General features: G+C 41.6%; 1 long non-coding RNA gene across 1 annotated transcript in view; it reads right to left on the reverse strand.

The window, feature by feature from the left end:
* Window positions 1-24,351, reverse strand: part of LOC132532161 (uncharacterized) — a 66,987-nt gene that overhangs the window by 23,133 nt on the left and 19,503 nt on the right. The window contains exon 3 of the long non-coding RNA XR_009544344.1: window positions 20,911-21,056. This is a non-coding gene — a long non-coding RNA (uncharacterized LOC132532161). The remainder of the gene's footprint in view (window positions 1-20,910; window positions 21,057-24,351) is intronic.

A 24,351-nucleotide genomic window follows, 5' to 3' on the forward strand; every position in this document is an offset into this window, starting at 1 on the left:
AAAACTTAAGAGGAAGGAATGCTTCTGAACTCATTCTATGAGACCAGCATCACCATGACATCAAAATCAGACAATATCATAGTCCAATACCCCAATGAACATAGATGCAAAAATCCCCAATGAAATACTAGCAAACCAAATTCAACAACACATTTAAAGGATCATACATGTGATCAAGTGAGATCTGTTCCAGGAATTCAAGGATGGTTCAATATTCGCAAACCAATCAACGTGCTACACTACATCAACAATTTGAAAAATAAAAATCTTATGAACATCTCAATGGATGCAAAAAAGCTTTTGACAAAATTCAACATCCATTTATGATAAAAATTCTCAGCAAACTGGGTATCGAAGGAGCATGCCTCAACACATGAAGAGCCATATATGACAAACCCATAGTTAACACCATACGCAACAATAAAAAGCTGAAAACATTTTCTGTAAAATCAGGAACATGGGGTGGGGAGAACCTTCAAGATAGCAGAGGAGTAAGACATGGAGATAACCTTCCTCCCCACAAATACATCAAAAATACATCTACATGTGGAACAACTCCTACAGAACACCTACTGAATGCTGGCAGAAGACCTCAGACTTCCCAAAAGGCAAGAAACTCCCCACGTACGTGGGTAGGGCAAAAGAGAAAAGAATAAACAGAGACAAAAGGATAGGGAAGGGACCTGCACCAGTGGGAGAGAGCTGTGAAGGAGGAAAGGTTTCCACACACTAGGGAGCCCCTTCGCAGGCGGAGACTGCGGGTGGCGGAGGGGGGAACATTTGGAGCCGCGGAGGAGAGCACAGCAACAGGGGTGCGGAGGGCAAAGGGGAGAGATTCCCGTACAGAGGATCAGTGACAACCAGCACTCACCACCCTGAGACACTTGTCTGCTCACCTGCTGGGGCGGGTGGGGACTGGGAGCTGAAGCTTGGCCTTCGGAGGTCAGACCCCAGGGAGAGGACTGGCGGCGTGAACACAGCCTGCAGGGGGTTAGTGCACCACAGCTAGCCGGGAGGGAGTCCAGGAAAAAGTCTGGACCTGCCGAAGAGGCAAGAGACCATTGTTTTGGGGTGAGCAACGAGAGAGGATTCCTTCCCAGTGTGCCCATAGAAGGCAGAGCACTTCCTAAGTAAGCTCCAGAGACGGGCGTGAGCTACAGCTATCAGCTCAGACCCCAGAGATGGGCATGAACTGTTAATGCTGTGGCTGCTGCCACCAAGAATCCTGTGTGCAAACACAGGTCACTATCCACACCCCCACCGGGAACCTGTACAGCCCGCCACTGCCAGGGTTCCGTGATCCAGGGACACCTTCCCCAGGAGAATACACTGTGTGCCTCAGGCTGTTGCAATATCACGCTGGCCTCCGCGGTGGCAGACTCGCCCTGCATTCCAATTATGACTGCCATACTCCTCCCTCCCCTCCAGCCTGAGTGAGCAAAAGAGCCCTAATCAGCCACTGCTTTAACCTCCTCCTGTCTGGGCGGAGAACAGATGCATAAGGGCGACCTATACACAGAGGAAGGGCCAAAACCAAAGCTGAACCACAGGATCTGTGTGAACAAAGAAGAGGAAGGGAAATTTCTCCGTGCAGCCTCAGGAACAGCAGATTAAATCCCCACAATCAACTTGATGAACACTGAATCTGTGGAACACCTGAACAGACAATGAATGTTCCCAAAATTGCGGTGGTGGATTTTGGGAGCAACTGTAGACTTGGGGATTTCTGTCTGTGACTGATTTGTTTCTTTTTTTTTTTAATTTTTGGATTTTATTTATTTTTTTATACAGCAGGTTCTTATTAGTCATCAATTTTATACACATCAGTGTATACATGCCAATCCCAATCGCCCAATTCATCACACCACCACCCCCAACCCCTGCGGCTTTCCCCCTTGGTGTCCATACGTTTGTTCTCTACATCTGTGTCTCAACTTCCGCCCTGCAAACTGGTACCATTTTTCTAGGTTCCACATACATGCATTAATATATGATACTTGTTTTTCTCTCTCTGACTTACTTCACTCTGTATGACAGTCTCTAGATCCATCCACGTCTCAACAAATGACCCAATTTCGTTCCTTTTTATGGCTGAGTAATATTCCATTGTATATATGTACCACATCTTCTTTATCCATTTGTCTGTTGATGGGCATTTAGGTTGCTTCTATGACTTGGTTATTGTAAATAGTGCTGCAATGAACATTGGGGGGTGTGTGTCTTTTTTTTTTTCTTTTTTAACATCTTTATTGGAGTATAATTGCTTTACAATGGTGTGTTAGTTTCTGCTTTATAACAAAGTGAATCAGTTTTACATATACATAAGTCCCCATATCTCTTCCCTCTTGCATCTCCCTCCCTCCCACCCTCCTTATCCTACCCCTCTAGGTGGTCACAAAGCACCGGACTGATCTCCCTGTGCTATGCAGCTGCTTCTCACTAGCTATTTTACGTTTGGTAGTGTATATATGTCCATGCCACTCTCTCACTTTGTCACAGCTTACCCTTCCCCCTCCACATATCCTCAAGTCCATTCTCTAGTAGGTCTGCGTCTTTTTTCCTGTCTTGCCCCTAGGTTCTTCATGATCTTTTTTTTTTCTTAGATTCCATATATATGTGTTAGCATACGGTATTTGTTTTTCTCTTTCTGACTTACTTCACTCTGTATGACAGACTCTAGGTCCATCCACCTCACTACAAATAACTCAGTTTCGTTTCTTTCTATGACTGAGTAATATTCCATTGTATATATGTGCCACATCTTCTTCATCCATTCATCTATTGATGGACACTTAGGTTGCTTCCATGTCCTGGCTATTGTAAATAGGGATGCAATGAACATTTTGATACATGACTCTTTTTGGATTATGGTTTTCTCTGGGTATATGCCAAGTAGTGGGCTTGCTGGATCATATGGTAATTCTACTTTTAGTTTTTTAAGGAACCTCCATACTGTTCTCCACATTGGCTGTACCAATTTACATTCCCACCAACAGGGCAAGAGGGTTCCCTTTTCTCCACACCCTCTCCAGCATTTGTTGTTTGTAGATTTTCTGATGATTTCCATCTTAATTGGTGTGAGGTGATACCTCATTGTAGTTTTGATTTGCATTTCTCTAATAATTAGTGATGTTGAGCAGCTTTTCATGTGCTTCTTGGCCATCTGCATGTCTTCTTCAGAGAAACGTTTATTTAGGTCTTCTGTGCATTTTTGGATTGGGTTGTTTGTTTTCTTAATATTGAGCTGCATGGGCTGTTTATATATTTTGGAGATTAATCCTTCGTCCGTTGATTCCTTTGCAAATATTTTCTACCATTCTGAGAGTTGTCTTTTCGTCTTGCTTATGGTTTCCTTTGCTGTGCAAAAGCTTTGAAGTTTCATTAGTTCCCATTTGTTTATTTTAGTTTTTATTTCCATTACTCTAGAAGGTGGATCAAAAAAGATCTTGCTGTGATTTATGTCAAAGAGTGTTCTTCCTATGTTTTCCTCTAAGAGTTTTATAGTGTCCGGACTTACATTTAGGTCTCGAACCCATTTTGAGTTTATTTTTGTGTATGGTGTTAGGGAGTGTTCTAATTTCATTCTTTTACATGTAGCTGTCCAGTTTCCCCAGCAACATTTATTGAAGAGACTGTCTTTTCTCCATTGTATACCCTTTCCTCCTTTGTCATAGATTAGTTGACCATAGGTGTGTGGGTTTGTCTCTGGGCTTTCTATCTTGTTCCATTGATCTACGTTTATGTTTTTGTGCCAGTACCATACTGTCTTGATTACTGTAGCTTTGTAGTACAGTCTGAAGTCAGGGAGTCTGATGCCTCCTGCTCCGTTTTTTTCCCTCAAGACTGCTTTGGTTATTCGGGGTCTTTTGTGTCTCCACACAACTTTTAAGATTTATTGTTCTAGTTCTGTACAAAATGCCATTGGTAATTTGATAGGGATTGCATTGAATCTGTAGATTGCTTTGGGTAATATAGTGATTTTCACAATATTGATTCTTCCAATCCAAGAACATGGTATATCTCTCCATCTGTTGGTATCATCTTTAATTTCTTTCATCAGTGTCTTATAGTTTTCTGCATACAGGTCTTTTGTCTCCCTAGGTAGGTTTATTCCTAGGTATTTTATTCTTTTTGTTGCAATGGTAAATGGGAGTATTTCCTTAAATTCTCTTTCAGATTTTTCATCATTAGTGTATAGGAATGCAAGGGATTTCTGTGCATTAATTTTGTATCCTACAACTTTACCAAATTCATTGATTAGCTCTAGTAGTGTTCTGGTGGCATCTTTAGGATTCTCTATGTATAGTATCATGTCATCTACAAACAGTGATAGTTTTACTTCTTCTTTTCCCACTTGGATTCCTTTTATTTCTTTTTCTTCTCTGATTGCCGTGGCTAGGACTTCCAAAACTATGTTGAATAATAGTGGTGAGAATGGACATCCTTGTCTTGTTCCTGATCTTAGAGGAAATGCTTTCAGTTTTTCACCATTGAGAATGATGTTTGCTGTCCGTTTTTCATATATGGCCTTTATTATGTTGAGGTAGGTTCCCTCTGTGCCCACTTTCTGGAGAGTTTTTATCATAAATGTGTGTTGAATTTTGTTAAAAGCTTTTTCTGCATTGAGATGATCATATGGCTTTAATTCTTCAGTTTGTTAATATGGTGTATCACATTGATTGATTTGCGTATATTGGAGAATTCTTGCATCCCTGGGATAAATCCCAGTTGATCATGGTGTATGATCCTTTTAATGTGTTGTTGGATTCTGTTTCCTAGTATTTTGTTGAGGATTTTTGCATCTATATTCATCGGTGATATTGGTCTGTAATTTCCTTTTTTTGTAGTATCTTTGTCTGTTTTTGGAATCAGGGTGATGGTGGCCTCATAGAATGAGTTCCTGAGGTGTTCCTGCTTCTGAAAATTTTTGGAAGAGTTTGAGAAGGATGGGTGTTAGCTCTTCTCGAAATGTTTGATAGAATTCACCTGTGAAGCCATCTGGTCCTGGACTTTTGTTTGTTGGAAGATTTTTAATCACAGTTTCAATTTCATTACTTATAATTCATCTGATCATATTTTCTATTTCTTCGTGGTTCAGTCCTGGAAGGTTATACCTTTGTAAGAATTTGTCCATTTCTTCCAGGTGGTCCATTTTATTGGCATAGAGTTGCTTGTAGTAGTCTCTTAGGATGCTTTGTATTTCTGCGGTGTCTGTTGTAACTTCTCCTTTTTCATTTCTAATTTTATTGATTTGAGTCCTCTCCATCTTTTTCTTGATGAGACTGGCTAATGGTTTATCAATTTTGTTTATCTTCTTAAAGAACCACCTTTTAGTTTTATTGATCCTTGCTATTGTTTTCTTTGTTTCTATTTCATTTGTTTCTGCTGTGATTTTTATGATATTTTTCCTTCTGCTAACTTTGGGTTTTGTATATTCTTCTTTCTCTACTTCCTTTAGGTGTAAGGTTAGATTGTTTACTTGAGATTTTTCTTGTTTCTTGAGGTAGGCTTGTATAGCTATAAGCTTCCCTCTTAGAACTGCTTTTGCTGCATTCCATAGGTTTTGGATTGTCGTGTTTTCATTGTCATTTGTCTCTAGGTATTTTTTGGATTTCCCGTTAGATTTCTTCAGTGATCTCTTGGTTATTTAGTAACGTATTGTTTAGCCTCCATGTCTTTGTGTTTTTTACATTTTTTTCCCCTGTAATTCATTTCTAATCACATAGCATTGTGGTTTGAAAAGATGCTTGATATGATTACAATTTTCTTAAATTTACTGAGGCTTGATTTGTGACCCAAGATGTGATCTATCCTGGAGAATGTTCCATGCGTACTTGAGAAGAAAGTATAATCTGCTGTTTTTGGATGGAATGTCCTATAAATATCAATTAAAGGTATCTGGTCTATTGTGTCATTTAAAGCTTCTGCTTCCTTATTTATTTTCATTTTGGATGATCTGTCCCTTGGTGTAAGTGAGGTGTTAAAGTCCCCCACTATTATTGTGTTACTGTCGATTTCCTCTTTTACAGCTCTTAGCAGTTGCCTTATGTATTGAGGTGCTTCTATGTTGGGTGCATATATATTTATAATTGTTATATCTTCTTCTTGGATTGATCCCCTGATCATTATGTAGTGTCCTTCCTTGTCTCTTGTAACATTCTTTATTTTAAAGTCTATTTTATCTGATATGAGTATTGCTACTCCAGCTTTCTTTTGGTTTCCACTTGCATGGAATATCTCTTTCCATCCCCTCATTTTCAGTCTGTATGTGTCCCTAAGTCTGAAGTGGGTCTCTTGTAGACAGCATATATGTGGGTCTTGCTGTATCCATTCAGCAAGCCTGTGTCTTTTGGTTGGAGCATTTAATCCATTCACGTTTAAGGTAATTATCGATACGTAAGTTCCTGTGACCACTTTCTTAATTGTTTTGGGTTTGTTTTTGTAGGTCCTTTTCTTCTCTTGTGTTTCCCACTTAGAGAAGTTCTTTTAGCATTTGCTGTAGAGCTGGTTTGGTGGTGAATTCTCTAACTTTTGATTGTCTGTAAAGCTTTTGATTTCTCCATCGAATCTGAATGAGATCCTTGCCGGGTAGAGTTATCTTGGTTGTAGGTTCTTCCCTTTCATTACTTTCAGTATATCATTCCACTCCCTTCTGGCTTGTAGAGCTTCTGCTGAGAAATCAGCTGTGAACGTTATGGGAGTTCTCTTGTATGTTATTTGTCATTTTTCCTTTGCTGCTTTCAATAATTTTTCTTTGTCTTTCATTTTTGCCAATTTGATTACTATGTGTCTCGGCATGTTTCTCCTTGGATTTATCCTGTATGGGACTCTGTGCTTCCTGGACTTGGGTGGCTATTTCCTTTCACATGTTAGGGAAGTTTTCGACTATAATCTCTTCAAATATTTTCTGAGGTCCTTTCTCTCTCTCTTCTCCTTCTGGGACCCCTATAATGCGAATGTTGTTGTGTTTAACATTGTTCCAGAGGTTTCTTAGGCTGTCTTCGTTTCTTTTCATTCTGTTTTCTTTATTCTGTTCCATGGCAGTGAATTCCACCATTCTGTCTTCCAAGTCACTTATCCGTTCTTTTGCCTCAGTTATTCTGCTATTGATTCCTTCTAGTGTAGTTTTCATTTCAGTTATTGTATTGTTCATCTCTGTTTGTTTGTTCTTTAATTCTCCTAGGTCTTTGTTAACCATTTCTTGCATCTTCTAGATCTTTGCCTCCATTCTTTTACTGAGGTCCTGGATCATCTTCACTATCATTATTCTGAATTCTTTTTCTGGAAGGTTGCCTATGTCCACTTCATTTAGTTGTTTTTCTGGGGTTTTATCTTGTTCCTTCATCTGATACATAGCCCTCTGCCTTTTCATCTTGTCTGTCTTTCTGTGAATGTGGTTTTTGTTCCACAGGCTGCAGGATTGTAGTTCTTCTTGCTTCTGCTGTCTGCCCTCTGGTGGATGAGGCTATCTAAGAGGCTTGTGCAAGTTTCCTGATGGAAGGGGCTGGTAGTAGGTAGGGCTGACTGTTGCTCTGGTGGGCAGAGCTCAGTAAAACTTTAATCTGCTTGACTGCTGATGGGTGGGGCTGGGTTCCCTTCCTGTTGGTTGTTTGGCCTGAGGCAACCGAACACTGGAGCCTACTTGGGCTCTTTTGTTGGACTAATTGCGGACTCTGGGAGGGCTCATGCCAAGGAGTACTTCCCAGAACTTCTGCTGCTGGTGTCCTTGTCCCCACGGTGAGCCACAGCCACCCCCGATTCTGAGGAGACCCTCCAACACTAGCAGGTAGGTCTGGTTCAGTCTCCCCTGGGGTCACTGCCCCTCCCCCTAGGTCCTGATGCACACACTACTTTGTGTGTGCCCTCCAAGAGTGGAGTCTCTGTTTCCCCCAGTCCTGTCAAAGTCCTGCAATCAATTCCCTCTAGTCTTCAAAGTTTGATTCTCTAGGAATTCCTCCTCCCATTGCCAGATCCCCAGGTTAGGAAGCCTGACATGGAGCTCAGAACCTTCACTCCAGTGGGTGGAGTTCTCTGGTATAATTATTCTCCAGTCTGTGAGTCACCCAGCCTGGAGTTATGGGACTTGATTTTAATGTGATTGCACCCATCCTACTGTCTCATTGTGGCTTCTCCTTTGTCTTTGGATGTGGGGTATCTTTTTTGGTGAGTTCCAGTGTCTTCCTGTCGATGATTGTCCAGCACCTGGTTGTGATTCCAGTGTTCTCACAAGAGTGAGTGAGAGCACGTCCTTCTACTCCGCCATCTGGGTTCAGGGCCCTGACCAATTTGTTTCTGATTTTTATGTTTATCTTAGTCTAGTTTTTAGTCCTTGTTAACATTGCTGGATTTGTTTATTGGTTTGGTTGCTCTCTTCTTTTCTTTTTATTTTATTATTATTAATATTTTTTTCTTCCTTTTCTTCAGAGCCTTGTGGCTGACAGGTTCTTGGTGCTCTGGCTGTGTGTCAGGCCTGAGCCACTGAGATGGGAGAGTCAAGTCCAGGATATTGGATCACCAGAGACCTCCTGGCCCCACGTAATATCAATCGGCGAGAACTCTCCAAGAGATTTCTGTCGCAACACTAAGACTGAGCTCCACGCAACGTCCAGCAAGCTCCATTGCTGGACACCCCATGTCAAACAACTAGCAAGACAGGAACACAACCCCATCCATTAGCAGAGAGGCTGCCTAAAATCATACTAAGTTCACAGACACCTCAATACCCACCGCCAGATGTGGCCCTTTCCAGCAGAAAGTCAAGATCCAGTCCCACCCACCAGAACACAGGCATCAGTCCCCTCCACCTGGAAGACTATACAAGCCACTGAACCAACCGCGCCCACTGAGGGCAGACACCAAAAAGAACAGGAACTAGAAACCTGCAGGCTGTGAAAAGGAGACCCCAAACACAGTAAGTTAAATAAAATGAGAAGACAGAGAAATATGCAACAGATGGAGGACCAAGATAAAAACCCACCAGACCAAACAAATGAAGAGGAAATAGGCAGTCTACCTGAAAAAGAATTCAGAATAATGATAGTAAAACTGATCCAAAATCTTGGAAATAGAATGGAGAAAATACAAGAAACATTTAACAAGGAGCTAAAGAATTAAAGAGCAAACAGACACTGATGAACAACACAATAAATGAAGTTAAAAATTCTCTAGAAGTAATCAATAGAAAAATAACTGAGGCAGAAGAATGGATAAGTGACCTGGAAGATAAAATAGTGGAAATAACTCCTGCAGAGCAGAATAAAGAAGAAAGAATGAAAAGAACTAAGGACAGTCTCAGAGACCTCTGGGACAACATTAAATGCACCAACATTCGAATTATAGGGGTCCCAGAAGAAGAAGAGAAAAAGAAAGGGCCTGATAAAATATTTGAAGAGATTATAGCTGAAAACTTCCCTAACATGGGAATGGAAAGAACCAGGAATCAAGTCCAAGAAGCACAGAGAATCCCATACAGGATAAATCAAGGAGAAACACGCCAAGACACATATTAATCAAACTATCAAAAATTAAATACAAAGAAAAAATATTAAAAGCAGCAAGGGAAAAGCAACAAATAGCATACAAAGGAATCCCATAAGGTTAACAGCTGATCTTTCAGCAGAAACTCTGCAAGCCAGAAGGGAGTGGCAGGACATATTTAAAGTGATGAAAGGGAAACACCTACAACCAAGATTACTCTCCCCAGCCAGGATCTCATTCAGATTTGACAGAGAAATTGAAACCTTTACAGAGAAGCAGAAGTTGAGAATTCAGCACCACCAAACCAGCTGTATACCAAATGCTAAAGGAACTTCTCTGAGCAGGAAACACAAAAGAAGGAAGAGACCCACAAAAACAAACCCAAAACAATTAAGAAAATAGTAATAAGGACATACATATCGATAATTACCTTAAATATAAATGGATTAAATGCTCCAACCAAAATACACAGACTGGCTGAATGGATATAAAAACAAGACCCATATATATGCTGTCTACAAGAGACCCACTTCAGACCTAGGGTCACACACAGACTGCAAATGAGGGGATAGAAAAATATATTCCATGCAAATGGACACCAAAAGAAGCTGGAGTAGCAATTCTCATATCAGAAAAAATAGACTTTAAAATAAAGACTATTACAAGAGACTAAGAAGAACACTACATAATGATCAAGGGATCAATCCAAGAAGAAGATGTAACAATTGTAAATATTTATGCACCCAACAAAGGAGCACCTCAATACATAAGGCAAGTGCTAACAGCCATAAAAGGGTAAACCAACAGTAACACGGTAATAGTAGGGGACTTTAACGCCCCACTTTCACCAATGGACAGATCATCCACAATGAAAATAAATAAGGAAACAGAAGCTTTAAATGACACATCAGACAAGATGGACTTAATTGATATTTATAGGACATTCCATCCAGAAACAACAGAATACACTGTGCTCATGGAACACTGTGCTCATGGAAGTGCTCATGGAACATTCTCCAGGATAGTTCATATCATGGGTCACAAAGCAAGCCTCGGTAAAGTTAAGACAATTGAAATTGTATCGAGTACTTTTTCTGACCACAATGCTATGAGGCTAGATATCAATTACAGGAACAATCTGTAAAAAATACAAACACATTAGAGGCTAAACAATACGCTACTAAATAACCAAGAGAGCACTGAAGAAATCAATGAGGAAATCAAAAAATACCTAGAAACAAAAGACAATGAAAACATGAAAATCCAAAAGCTATGGGATGCAGCAAAAGCAGTCCTAAGAGGGAAGTTTATAGCAATACAATCCTACATCAAGAAACAAGAAACATCTCAAATAAACAACCTAACCTTACACCTAAGACAATTAGAGATAGAAGAACAAAAAAACCCTCCAAAGTCAGCCAAAGGAAAGAAATCATAAAGATCAGATTGGAAATAAATGAAAAAGAAATGAAGGAAACAGTAGCAAAGATCAATAAAACTAAAAGCTGGTTCTTTGAGAAGATAAACAAAATTGATAAACCATTAGCCAGACTCAACAAGAAAAAAAGGGAGAAGACTCAAAGCACAGAATTAGAAATGAAAAAGGAGGAGTAACAACTGACCCTGTAGAAATACAAAGGATCATGAAAAGTTACTACAAGCAACTACATATCAATAAAATGGACATCCTTGAAGAAATGGACAAATTCTTAGAAAAGCACAAACTTCTGAGATTGAACCAGGAAGAAACAGAAAATATAAACAGACCAATCCCAAGCACTGATATTGAAACTGTGATTAAAAATCTTCCAACAAACAAAAGCCCAGGACCAGATGGCTTCACAGGCAAGTTTTATCAAACATTTAGAGAAGAGTTAACACCTATCCTTCTCAAACTCTTCCAAAATATAGCAGAGGGAGGAACACTCTCAAACTCATTGTATGAGACTACCATCACCCTGATACTAAAACCAGACAAAGATGTCACACAAAAAGGAAAATTACAGGCCAATATCACTTATAAACATAGATGCAAAAATCCTCAACAAAATACTAGCAAACAGAATCCAACAGCACATTAAAAGGATCATACACCAAGATCAAGTGGGGTTTATCCCAGGCATGCAAGGATTCTTCAATATGCGCAAATCAATCAATGTGATACACCATATTAACAAATTGAAGGATAAAAACCGTATGATAATCTCAATAGGTTCAGAAAAATCTTTTGACAAAATTCAACACACATTTATGATAAAAAAAAAAAACCTCTCCAGAAAGTAGGCATAGAGGGAACCTACCTCAACATAATAAAGGGCATATATGACAAACCCACAGCCAACATCTTTCTCAATGGTGAAAAACTGAAACCATTTCCTCTAAGATCAGGAACAAGACAAGGTTGCTCACTCTCAGCACTATTATTCAACATAATTTTGGAAGCAATCAGAGAAGAAAAGGAAATAAAAGGAATCCAAGTGGGAAAAGAAGAAGTAAAACTGTCACTGTTTGCAGATGATATGATACTATACATAGAGAATCCTAAAGATGCTACCAGAAAACTACTAGAGGTAATCAATGAATTTGGTAGAGTAGCAGGACACAAAGTTAATGCACAGAAATCTCTTGCATTCCTATACAATAATGATGAAAAATCTGAAAGAGAAATTAAGGAAACACTCCCATTTACCACTGCAACAAAAAGAATAAAATACCTAGGAATAAACCTACTTAAGTAGACAAAAGACTTGTATGCAGAAAACTACAAGACATTGATGAAAGGAATTAAAGACGATGCAAACAGATGGAGAGATATACCATGTTTTTGGATTGGAAGAATCAACATTGTGAAAATGACTATACTATCCGAAGCAATCTACAGATTCAATGCAAACCCTATCAAACTACCAATGGAACTTTTTACAGAACCAGAACAAAAAATTTCACAATTTCTATGGAAACACAAAAGATCCCAAATAGCCAAAGCAATCTTGAGAAAGAAAAATGGAGCTGGACGAATCAGGCTCCCTGACTTCAGACTATACTACAAAGCTACAATAATCAAGACAGTATGGCACTGGCACAAAAACAGAAATATAGATCAATGAAACAGGTTAGAAAGCCCAAAGATAAACCCATGCACATATGGTCACCTTATCTTTGATAAAGGAGGAAAGAATATAAAATGGAGAAAAGTCAGCTTGTTCAATAAGTGGTGCTGGGAAAACTGGACAGCTACATGTAAAAGAATGAAATCAGAACACTTCCTACCACCATACACAAAAATAAACTCAAAATGGATTCAAGACCTAAATATAAGGCCAGACACTACAAAACTCTTAGAGGAAATCATAGGCAGAACACTGTATGACATAAATCACAGCAAGATCCTTTTTGACCCACCTCCTAGAGAAACGGAAATAAAAACAAAAATAAACAAATGGGACCTAATGAAAGTTAAAAGTTTTGCACAGCAAAGGAAAACATAAAGAAGATGAAAAGAAAACCCCCAGAATGGGAGAAAATATTTGCAAACGAAGCAATGGACAAAGGACTAATCTCCAAAATATACAAGCAGCTCATGCAGCTCAATATCAAAAAAACAAACAACCCAATCCAAGAATGGGCAGAAGACCTTAATAGACATTTCTCCAAAGAAAATGTTCAGATATCCAACAAACACATTAAAGGATGCTCAACATCACTAACCATTAGAGAAATGCAAATCAAAACCAGAATGAGGTATCACCACACACTGGTCAGAGTGGCCAGCATCAAAAAATCTACAAACAATAAATGCTGGGGCTTCCCTGGTGGTGCAGTGGTTGAGAGTCCGCCTGCCAATGCAGGGGACACGAGTTCGTGCCCCGGTCTGGGAAGATCCCACATGCTGCGGAGCGGCTGAGCCCGTGAGCCATGGCCGCTGAGCCTGCGCGTCCGGAGCACAGGCTCCACAACGGGAGAGGCCACAACAGTGAGAGGCCTGTGTACCACAAAAATAAAATAAAATAAAATAAAATAAAAATAAATGCTGGAGAGGGTGTGGAGAAAAGGGAACCCTCTTGCCCTGTTGGTGGGAATGTAAATTGATACAGCCACTATGGAGAACAGTATGGAGGTTCCTTAAAAACTACAAATAGAACTACCATATGACCCAGCAACCCCACTACTGGGAATATACCCTGAGAAAACCATAATTCAAAAAGAGTCATGTACCAAAATGTTCATTGCAGCTCTATTTACAATAGCCAGGAGACAGAAGCAACCTAAGTGTCCATCATCAGATGAATGGATAAAAAAGAAGTGGCACTTATATACAATGGAATATTACTCAGCCATAAAAAGAAACAAAATTGAGTTATTTGTAGTGAGGTGGATGGACCTAGAGTCTGTCATACAGAGTGAAGTAAGTCAGAAGGAGAAAAAGAGATACCGTGTGCTAACACATATATATGGAATCCAAAAAAAAAAAATGGTTCTGAAGAACCTAGGGGCAGGACAGGAATAAAGACGCAGACATAGAGAATGGACTTGAGGACACAGGAAGGGGAAGGGTAAGTTGTGAAGGAGAGAGTACCACTGACATATATACTCTACCAAATGTAAAATAGACAACGAGTGGGAAGCAGTTGCATTACACAGGGAGATCAGCTCGGTGCTTTGTGACCACTTAGAGGGGTGGGATAGGGAGGATGGAAGGGAGACATAAGAGGTAGGGATATGGGGATATATGTATACATATAGTTGATTTACTTTGTTGTAAAGCAGAAACTAACACAGCATTTTAAAGCAATTATACTCCAATAAAGATGTTAAAAAAAAAATCAGGGGCATGATAAGGATGCCAACTCTTGCCACTTTTATTCAACACAATATTGGAAGTCCTAACCACAGCAATCAGACAAGAAAAAGAAATAAAGGAATCCAGATTGGAAAGGAAGAAGTAAAACTTTCAGTGTTTGTAGATGACATGATACTATGTATGGAAAAACTGAAAGTACCAAAAAACTATAAATTCAATAAAGTTGCAGGATACAATATTAATATACATAAATTTTTTGTGTCTCTATACATTAGCAATGAACACTATCAGAAGGACAAATTAAGAAAATCCCATTTACAATTATATCAAAAAGAATAAAATACCTAGGAATAAATATAACCAAGGAGGTAAAATATCTGTACTTGGAAAACTATAAGATGTTGATGAAAGAAGTTGAAGATGACAGAAATGGAAAGATATACCATGCTCATGGATAAGAAGAATTAATATTGTTAAAATGACCATACTACCCAAAGCAATCTACGGATTCAATGCAATCCCTATCAAAATACCACTGGCATTTTTTTCACAGAACTAGAACAAATAATTCTAAAACTGTATAGAAACACGAACGAGCCCAACTAGCTCAAATACATTGAGAAAGAAGAACAAAGATGGAGGTATGATGCTCCCTGATTTGAAATTATACTACAAAGCTACAGTCCTAAAAACAATATGGTACTGGCAAAAGCAGACACAGAGATCAATGCAACAGAATAGAGAGCCCAGAAATGAACCTACACTTACATGGGCAATTAATCTATGATGAAGGAGGCAAGAATAATTGATGGGGAAAGACAATCTCTTCAATAATTGGTGCTGGGAAAGCTGAACAGCTGCAGGCAAAAGAACCAAGTTGGACTACTTTCTCACTCTATATACAAAAAGAAACTCAAAATGGATTAAAGGCTAAATGTAAGACTTGAAACCATAAAACTCTTAGAAGAAAACAGGCAGAACACTCTTTAACATCGGTCTTAGCAATATCTTTTTGGATATGTCTCCTCAGGCAAGGGAAACAGAAACAAAAATACACCAGTGGGACTACATCAGACTAAAAGGCTTTTGCACAGGGAAGGAAACTATCAGCAAAATGAAAATGTTGCTTCCTGAATGGGAGAAGATATTTGCAAATGATATATCTGATAAGGAGCTATTATCCAAAATATACTGAGAACTCATACAGCCCAACATCAAAAAAAAATAACTCGATTAAAAAATGGGCAGAGGAGTCCAGACAGGAGTGGGTCAGAGGTACAGTCTGAGCCCGTCATGGAGCAGCTCAGGAAGGCGGTGATGGTGATGGAGTTTGGCCCTTTTGGGGAACACACTGTGAACACCAGCTGGATTGCAGTGCAGCAGAACAGAGGGATGGGATCCCCGGGACTCTGCAGATGGGAGCGTGTCTGAGGCCCTGCTCATTGCACCTGCTCCCTGGAGCCCCAGACAAAAAGGAAACAGCGTATTTCTGAAGACATGTGTGTCTGACTTTATGCGAGTTTCAGACAGGATTCTTCACGGGGCTGAGTGGACCCAAAGCCGTGTGTCTGAATTCCTGGGCCCCAGACACTATGATCTGCATGTAAATAAGAGAAAAATCAATTAAACAGTCTTTGGAAATCTCTCCGAGCTTTGGGACTTGGATGGTGGAAGATGGCAACTTTTTATCCTCCTGCTGGCAAGGAAATGCCCCTTATATTTCAGTCGCCCATCTCTCCAGACATCACCTCTAGAAGACTTTCAGTTTTCTTCCTCAACTTTATCAGACAAGAAGAGAGAATTCTCCACCATTCCCTAGCTAAAAAGATGCCAACCTTCCCAGATCCAATTGTTTCCCTTAAAAGAAACAACAAAAAACTGGAGTTGCACATACACACCCTGAGTGTGCACAGCAGTGTCAGTCCATGAAATTTTACACATGTGCACCTCCACAGCACCTGAGTCCAGATCAAGACCTAGAACATTCTCAGCCCCTTCTCTGTTCTTCCCCATTGCAGAAGCCCCTTGTGTCCTTTCCCAGCTACTCCCACCGCATCCCCCCACCCCCACTCCCAGGTGTAAACCTGCTGACTTTATGGCTGCCATAGGTGTGTTTTACCTGTTCTAGAACTTGGTGTCAATGGAATTGCACTTGGGTCCCGTGCCTTCTGTGCAGCAGAGCATCTGCAGGATCCGCCCATTGGGTGGCTAGGAGCTGCTGCTGGTGGTGCTTTTCAGTTACTCTGGATAAAACAGATTTGCCCATGGGAAAAAAAAAAAATGGGCAGAGGACCTGAATAAACATTTTCCCAGGGAAGACATACAGATGGCCAACAGGCACGTGAGAAGATGCTCAACATCACTAATAATTAGGGAAATGCAAACCAAAACTACAATGAGATATCACCTCACATCTATTGGAATGGACATCATCAAAAAGACCACAAATGACAACAGATGGTGAGATATGGAGAAAATGGGACCCTCATGCACTGTTGGTGGGAGGGTAAATTGGTGTAGCTACTATGGAAAACTGTATGAAGTTTCCCCCCAAAATTAAAAATAGAACTACCATATGATCCAGCAATTCCACTTTTGGGTATTTTTTCAAAGAAAACAAAAACACTAATTCTAAAAGATTCATGCACTCATATGCTCATTGCAGCACTAGCCAAGATATGGAAGCAACTTAAGTGTTCATTGATAAATGAATGGATAAAGAAGATTAGATAGATAGATAGATAGATAGATAGGAGATAGATATACAATAGAATATAACACAGCTTTTCAGCCCTAAAAAAGAATGAAATCTTGCCTTTTGTAGCAACATGGATGGACCTAAAGGGTCTTATGGTAAGTGAGGTAAGTCAGACAAAGAAAGAGAAAGACCATATGCCTTCACTTATATATGGAAGCTAAAAAACAAAAGAAATGAACAAACATAACAAAACAGAAATAGACTCATGGATACAGAGAACAAAAGGTGATTGCCAGAGGGGATGGGGGGTAGGGGGATGAAAAGAAAAGAAAAGAAAAGAAAAGAAAACCCCAAAATGGTAACTGTGTGAGGTAATGCTAATTAGCTTGATTGTGGTGATCACTTCACAATGTGTATTTACATGAAACCATCACGTTGTATCCCTTAAATGCATACAATTTTTGTCAATTATACCTCAGTAAAGCTGAGAAAAGAAAAAAAAAATGTATCCTTCACCTGGAGTAAGCTCCTCTCCTGGTTAAGACCATACTTGGCTAGGAAACATGCAGTGGCTGAGGGTAGGTTTGGAGACCAGTTTTTTCTTCCTTATCTCCCCATCTTGTTGCCCTCTATTGCCCCATCCTGCCTCTAGCTTCTCCGTGGTTGGCTCAAGGAGAGAGGAAGATAAGCGGAAGAGAAAAGTTCTTACTAGATCTGTGCTACTGTCACCTGGTTTGGTGCCTTCTGTGAGTGACTCATGTTCAGATGCTAATTTTCCCCCTCATAGATCTCTTCTGTGGGTTTGCCAGGATCCCTCTAACCACAGTTTTCTGTCCTGGACTATGCTTCTTCCAGCTGGCTACTTATGACTCCTTCCTGGCTCCTAAGTCCGCCCCACACAGACCCTCTGTTGTGTTATCTCACTCCTCCGGGAGGGCCTCTGGGCAGAGTCCTGTTCAAGACTATGCAGTTGACTCCCTCTCAGGGAGCTCATGGCTGACCCGTGGTGAGACCTGTGTTCCTTTGCTTCTAAAAGTGCAGTTGGCTTCTCTTCTTCCTCCACCCTCAGGAGAAGCTTAATTATAATGTCTCACCTTTAGATTTTTCTCAAACAGCAGCCCACCACCTTCGAGCAGACATGGGCCAAATTCTCTGCCCCACTCCCTGCTACCTCTGCCTGGGAAACAACTTCCAAAGAAGGGGCCCCCAGTAGTTTGACTTGATCTTCTCTTATATATCCTAGAAGGGGGTCTTGAGCTAGTGGTTGCTTTCGTAGGTATAGTCTCTTAGTATGTACAGCGCTGCTGATGTGGCCCCTGCTGCTGTGGATGCCAGGAAATGTCTCATTTACTGTCCTGTTATGCACTACATTTCAGAATACCTGCATGACATATTTTTCAAGTTGAAGGTTCAAGGCTTGGAACCAACCCCACACTCACGGGTCCTGCTGAACTAGCTCAGGTCAAGTCCCCATCTGTGTGTGCTCAACCTTCTTTTCTGGGCCCCAGTAGGGACCTGGCTTTCTCTCCCTACACTGTCCTGCTCCCAGCTCTTGGCTTGCCTAACACACATTCCAGCACATCTCCAGCAGGCCATGGAGAGGCGAGAGGACCCTGAAAGCAGCCAGTGCACGGTTCCTTTGCTGGGTCAGTTTCTACCTGATGATGCTACGATGTTGCTCCTGTAACAGCGTCTGATGAGACTTGGTGTCTTAGTGTCTCATTACTGCTTATATCCTGAACTTTGGAGTGTGGAGACCATGGCTTCTTGTTTGGTTACCAGCTGTGCAGCCCGATTGTTTGGTGACCGTGGTGTCTGCTTCTCGTGCTCAGCTTGAATCTTGATGCTGTGCCTCACAGAACTTCGCTCATGACAGTAACTGGAATACGGTAGTTACTCTTTCGCGAGTGTGTGCCAAGAACTACTTTAGGCCCTTTTACGTGCATTCGTCCATTTATTTCTCCCAATAACTTTGAAAGATACACTACTGAGATTCAGAGAGGGTAAGGAACCTGCCCAAGCACAGCTAGCTCATTAACAGCATTGAGGATAACACTCAATGCTGCCTAATTTCAGAGGGCATATTCTTTCCTTTGCACCAGATTTAGGATTTTTTGCTCAGGGCTTGGAGAGGATGCTGAGTTCTGGGTGTTTTGTGCCTATTTTCACAAGCTCTCACTGACACTTGTGGGCAGGGCAATTTCCTTGGGGCAGGTTTCTGGTTTGCTCCCACCTTCCCTGTGGGGCACCAACAGTCCCACCTGAGCCACTTCCCTACTCAGTATTCACAATTCAGCTCCTGTCAACGCCCCTGCATAAATACAAATGCAACTTGTCCACCCCTCACTAAGTAAGCCAGGTACGCTCCATGGAGAAAATTGTACTGATGTATTCGGAATTAACTAAGTTGATGACATTATATCTTAAATTATTCAAGATACATCAACATAGTTGAGATAAAAGAGATATGGCTGTTTAAAAACATTTAAAGATGTTGGAGAGCCTGGGGCTAGAGTTTCGCTCAAACACGGCAAGTGGGGAGGAGCAAGATGTAGAATGCAGATTTCTATGGAAAATGTAGGGGAGAAGTGACTTTGCTGAAAAGCCTTGGTAGCCACGGGTTGCCATGGTAACGCCGGAAAACCGGATCTGAATTAGGAGGAAATTCCTATAGGCTGGACTTTAGGAAAGGGAGAGGAGATCTTGTGTGCGAAGGGGGATGGGAGAGGAGGAGGAAAGGAAGGGCTGGGCTGAGAGGAGAGGGAGGGAGGGAAGTAGCTCAGGACAGAGAGCAGGAAAGGAAGGGAGGGGCTGGGGACCACATCCAGGTAGGGAGCCATCTCTCCAGGGTTTTCTCTTCTTCTTTTTACAAAATGTCTATAACTGAAAGTAGAAAAGACTGGTCCTGGCCTGGCAGGTGAGGTCGTTTCCTGCCTCTAGGACCCAGTGACTCCCTCACTCAGCCAGCCCTGTCTGCAGGCCTGTTGCTCAGCACTGGGACAGGAGCGCCGGAGCCTCCCAGAGCCTCCCCAAGTCACCTGCAGCCTGGAGCTGGGCTGGTGTCAGCTAAGCGCTGGCTGACAGTTCTGGAAGGCTCTCATTCAGAAGCTGCCTGGAGGGAACAGTTCAGGCTCTCTTATTTGTTTTGAGCTAAAGCTCAAAGATAAACCAAACTGGAAGTAAAGTGCTGTGTTAGAAGCACTTCCAATCCTCTAAGAGCAAAAACAGCAGAAGGCAATTTACCACCTATAAATAAGTGCCGGGCTGCAGGGACACTGAAGTTCTAGAGTGGGAGGAAAGGAAAGGAGTCCAGAGAGTCTCCCAACGGTGCTATTAACAGGCCAGGTCTAAAGTGGTGCAAGCTTTACGAAAGATAAAAACGAAAACACTGAAGTCAAGCCCTAGCTCTGCTATGTATTAGCTGTGTGACCTTGGATGAGTTACTTAACTTCTTAGTGCTTCGGTTTTCTCATCTGCAAAAAGACATCATAGTAGTTCCTATCTCACGGGGTTGCTGAGAGAATTGAAAAGAATAGAGTGTTTAATACTGTTAGCACTTAAATAATAAGCACTCAATACCCAGTAATCCATGATTGGGTGTGTGATTACTATAACCCATCCGAGGAGCCACGGTCAGGCCCTTGGCCATCAGGCAGGGTGTCACAGAACCTTTGGAGGACACCAGGCATCACTGCCTTTCATTCTTCCACCACGGTCTGAGGTCTTGATACTGAGAATGTGGCACCCAGGACTCAGCTGCACAGTTTCGTTACATCTGGAGTTAGATGATTATACCATTAAGGACAATTAATTTTTACTTGTTTTCTTAAGAAAAGTTCAGTTTGGTTAAGAAAATATAAACTTAAAGACTTGGGAAATTGTCTATAAATTTGTTCAGGAAAATGAGCCCTAGAACAGGAGCTCTCTAACTCACCTCTCTTCTTGTTGAACTTGAGCCAGATGGTCAGACGTGTTCTGACGCTTCAGACTAGAGCCCCTTGAGGACTTGGTGGGATCAGGCTTGTTCATTTCCTTAGTCCCCAGCCCACCACCAGGCACATGGTGGGTGTTCAGTAAACACTAGATAAATGGAAGGAATGATAAAATGTGAGAGCTCACCTCCAGAGGCTGCATCTCTCTTCCCAAAGGTAACCTCTTCCTGCTACTCCATCAGCTGAATCCAGCATGTGATGGCCAAGTTAGTGCATAGCTAAGTTGTCCTGTGAGAAAAGGGAATTTCATGATAGAAACTCCACAGAGTTAAGGTAGGCTAACATGAACTCTGATATCACCCAGTTGGCTCAGTCCAGGTTTTAAGCATGAAACAACTTTCCCAGGCACCGCCAGATCTCCATCCTCTCTGAAGGCTAGGCCTGGCCTCCTTCAAACTCCAGCTCTCAATATTCTTTTTTTTTTTTTTACTTTATTTATTTATTTTTTTTGGCTATGCCTTGCAGCTTGTGGGATCTTAGTTCCCCAATCAGGGATTGAACCTGGGCCCTCGGCAGTGAAAGCATGGAGTCCTAACCACTGGACTTCTAGGGAATTCCTCAACATTCTTTATTTAAGTTGTTATCATCAAAAACAAACATTTATTGAAGACTGACTGTCATGTGCAAGGCTGAATTCCAAGAATTCAGGCAAGGTGGGTCATGGCGCAGCACCTGATGGAGTTTATAATGTTGTATTTGTTAGCTTTTGCTGCATAACAAACCATCTCAAAATGTCCTGGCATGTAAAAACAAACATCTATTGTTTGTTCACAATTCCTTGGGTTGGCTTGAATGCTTTTCTGTCCAGGATGGCTTAACTGGGGTTGGATGATTTAGGACGGCCTCATTCACACATCTGGCAGGCTGCTTGGTCTAGATAGCTTGGCTTTGGTTGACCAGCTGGGAAGATCTATCTCTGCTCCTTGTGTTTTCTAATCCTTTGCTGGCTAGCCCAGGCTCCTCACACGGTGGCGAGGATTATCTAACGTTCCAATGGCAAGTCATGTTTACATTCAGACTCAGACTCAAAAGAGTGAAGACAAAGACTCTGCCTCTTGAAGGTAGAAGTGGCCAGGGCAAGTCATGCTGCAAAAGGACACACATCTAGGCAGGGGAGAAACTACTGTGGTTGTTTTGCAAACTATCTACCATAGGTCTTATTGGGACAACAAGGGTGATACATAAAAACATAAATAAGAATATAAAATAGCACAGGATACCTGCCAGGAAAACTGCACAGAGGAACACAGATCTGAGTTGGGAAGGAGAGATGGAACTGACATTGGATGGAGGTCGGGGGATATTCCAGCTGGAGGGAGTAGCATGGACGTGGAAATGCATTTGACATGTTCAGGGGGCAGTGAATGTATGGCTGTGGGCATAGCAGGAAGCTCACTTAGGGGAAAGGGAAAACTAAGGACACCGGCATAGTCAAGACAGGGTCTCAAATCTGGCCTGGGTCTCGATGTAAGGCATTTGGGCTTCATTCTTTAGGCAGCAGGGAGCAGTGCAGGGTTTTGGTCCAGGGCAAAATGATACTTTACTCTGAAAATAGTGTGCAGATGGAAAGGAAGTTCTCTGATTTTGTCTATGTCATCCTGCATAGATGCACATAGTGCCACGTGATCAAGCACAAGAGGGACTTATACGTGGTGGGTGGAGTAGTTCTTTGTTGTCAGGGTTTGCTTTGTTGTTGTCATTGTTTTTTACTCTATGTGTACCTGGGTTACCCACCATCAAAATGAAAACAATACTATACTTACCTTCTAGGGTTGTTTTAAGGGTGGAATTCTTGAATATATGTAAAGTGTTCAGCACAGTGCTTGGGTTTTGGTAATAACACAGAGTACAAAGATTTTAGAAAGGGAGTCACAATAAGCAGGAAAGAAGCTTGTGTGTATTGCGGCTACTCCCCTCAGAAGGTCCCAGAGACCCTCTGTCTGCATAGGGGAAACCCAGCCATCTGCCTCTCTGGATAAGCTTTCAGCTCTTTTCTGGGTGGAGGGGCAGGCTGGGGCAAGGGAGGGGAGAACTGGGGGAGCAGAAGTGACTGAGAACATGGGGTAGCGGGACACAAATAATCTCACAGAACACCAACATCAGAAAAGGCCACTCTGAGACCATGACAAAGTGAGACAACACAGGGCCACTTCGTACCTTTGTCCAAGCCAGGGCAAACCAAACTCACCGTGCCACCACAAACTTCCAAACAACACTCCCGTCAGCTGAAATGAGTGACTGCGGCGTCTTTACCAAGCATAGCTTTATCCCTGCTCTAGTTAGCCCTCCCCAGAGAGAAGGTATTTGTTGAGATAAACATAGAATTGTCTCACTTTCTGTCCTTACTTTTTGTGCAATCCATTGCTTTCTTGGATCCTTCCCAATCACCCCCAAAGCCCAAATTCTATAATAGGTTCTTGCTATTCTTACAGAGATGCTCCACAGTTCCCCACAGTGAATGTTCTCCCTCAGTGTGATGCTGGTTACCCACAGGTGTGTTCCTGGGGGCCGTTGGTTGAAGGGCACTGACATCCTGTTCATCGTTATGGGCACTTTCAATCCTAACTGCACTTTTTTTGGATAGACGGGGTGCATTAGTTACAGTTCTCCAGAGAAACAGAACCAATAGGAGATTATATATATATATGTGTGTGTGTGTGTGTGTGTGTAAAAATATAAATACATATAAAACAAAGGCTTTTTTAAGATTGATACATAGGTAGGTAGGTAGGTAGATAGACAGATAGTAGAAATTTATTATAAGGAATTAGCTCATGAGATTATGGAGGCTGAGTCCCACAGTCTGCAGTCAATAGCTGGAGACCCAGGAGAGCTGGTGGTGGAAGCTCTAGTCCCCAAGCAAGCAGTTTCCATACCCAAGAAGAGCCAACATTTCAGTTTGAGTCCAAAGGCGGGAGACCGATGTCCCAGCTCAAGGGAATCAGGCAGGGTGTGTTTTTTCCCTTAGTCTTGAGAGGGTCAGCCTTTTTGTTCTATTCAGGCCTTCGACTGATTGGACGATGCCCACCCAATCTGCTTCACTTAGCCTGCTGATTCCAATGTGAATCTCATCCAAAAACACCCTCACAGACACACTCAGAATAATGTTTGACCAAATATCTGGGCATCCCGTGGCCCAGTCAAGTTGACACATAAAATTAACCATCACAATGGGGCTTAATATTGGCTAAAAACCTAAAGAAAGGCCTGGGTGCAGCCAGCGTGCTGAAGTGTAGACCAGTGAACAAGTAGATGCTGAAACAGGAAGAACCCCGTGTGACCCCTGCAGCCATGTCCGTTGCCTTTGTCCCGGGGTGCTGTGTTCCTATTTTTGAAAGTTTGTCATAGAGGAAGTTTTGTGGAGGCACAGTGTGAGATGGAAA

This window comes from Lagenorhynchus albirostris, chromosome 14 (genome assembly GCF_949774975.1).
Source record: "Lagenorhynchus albirostris chromosome 14, mLagAlb1.1, whole genome shotgun sequence".
Classification (NCBI taxonomy): domain Eukaryota; kingdom Metazoa; phylum Chordata; class Mammalia; order Artiodactyla; family Delphinidae; genus Lagenorhynchus; species Lagenorhynchus albirostris.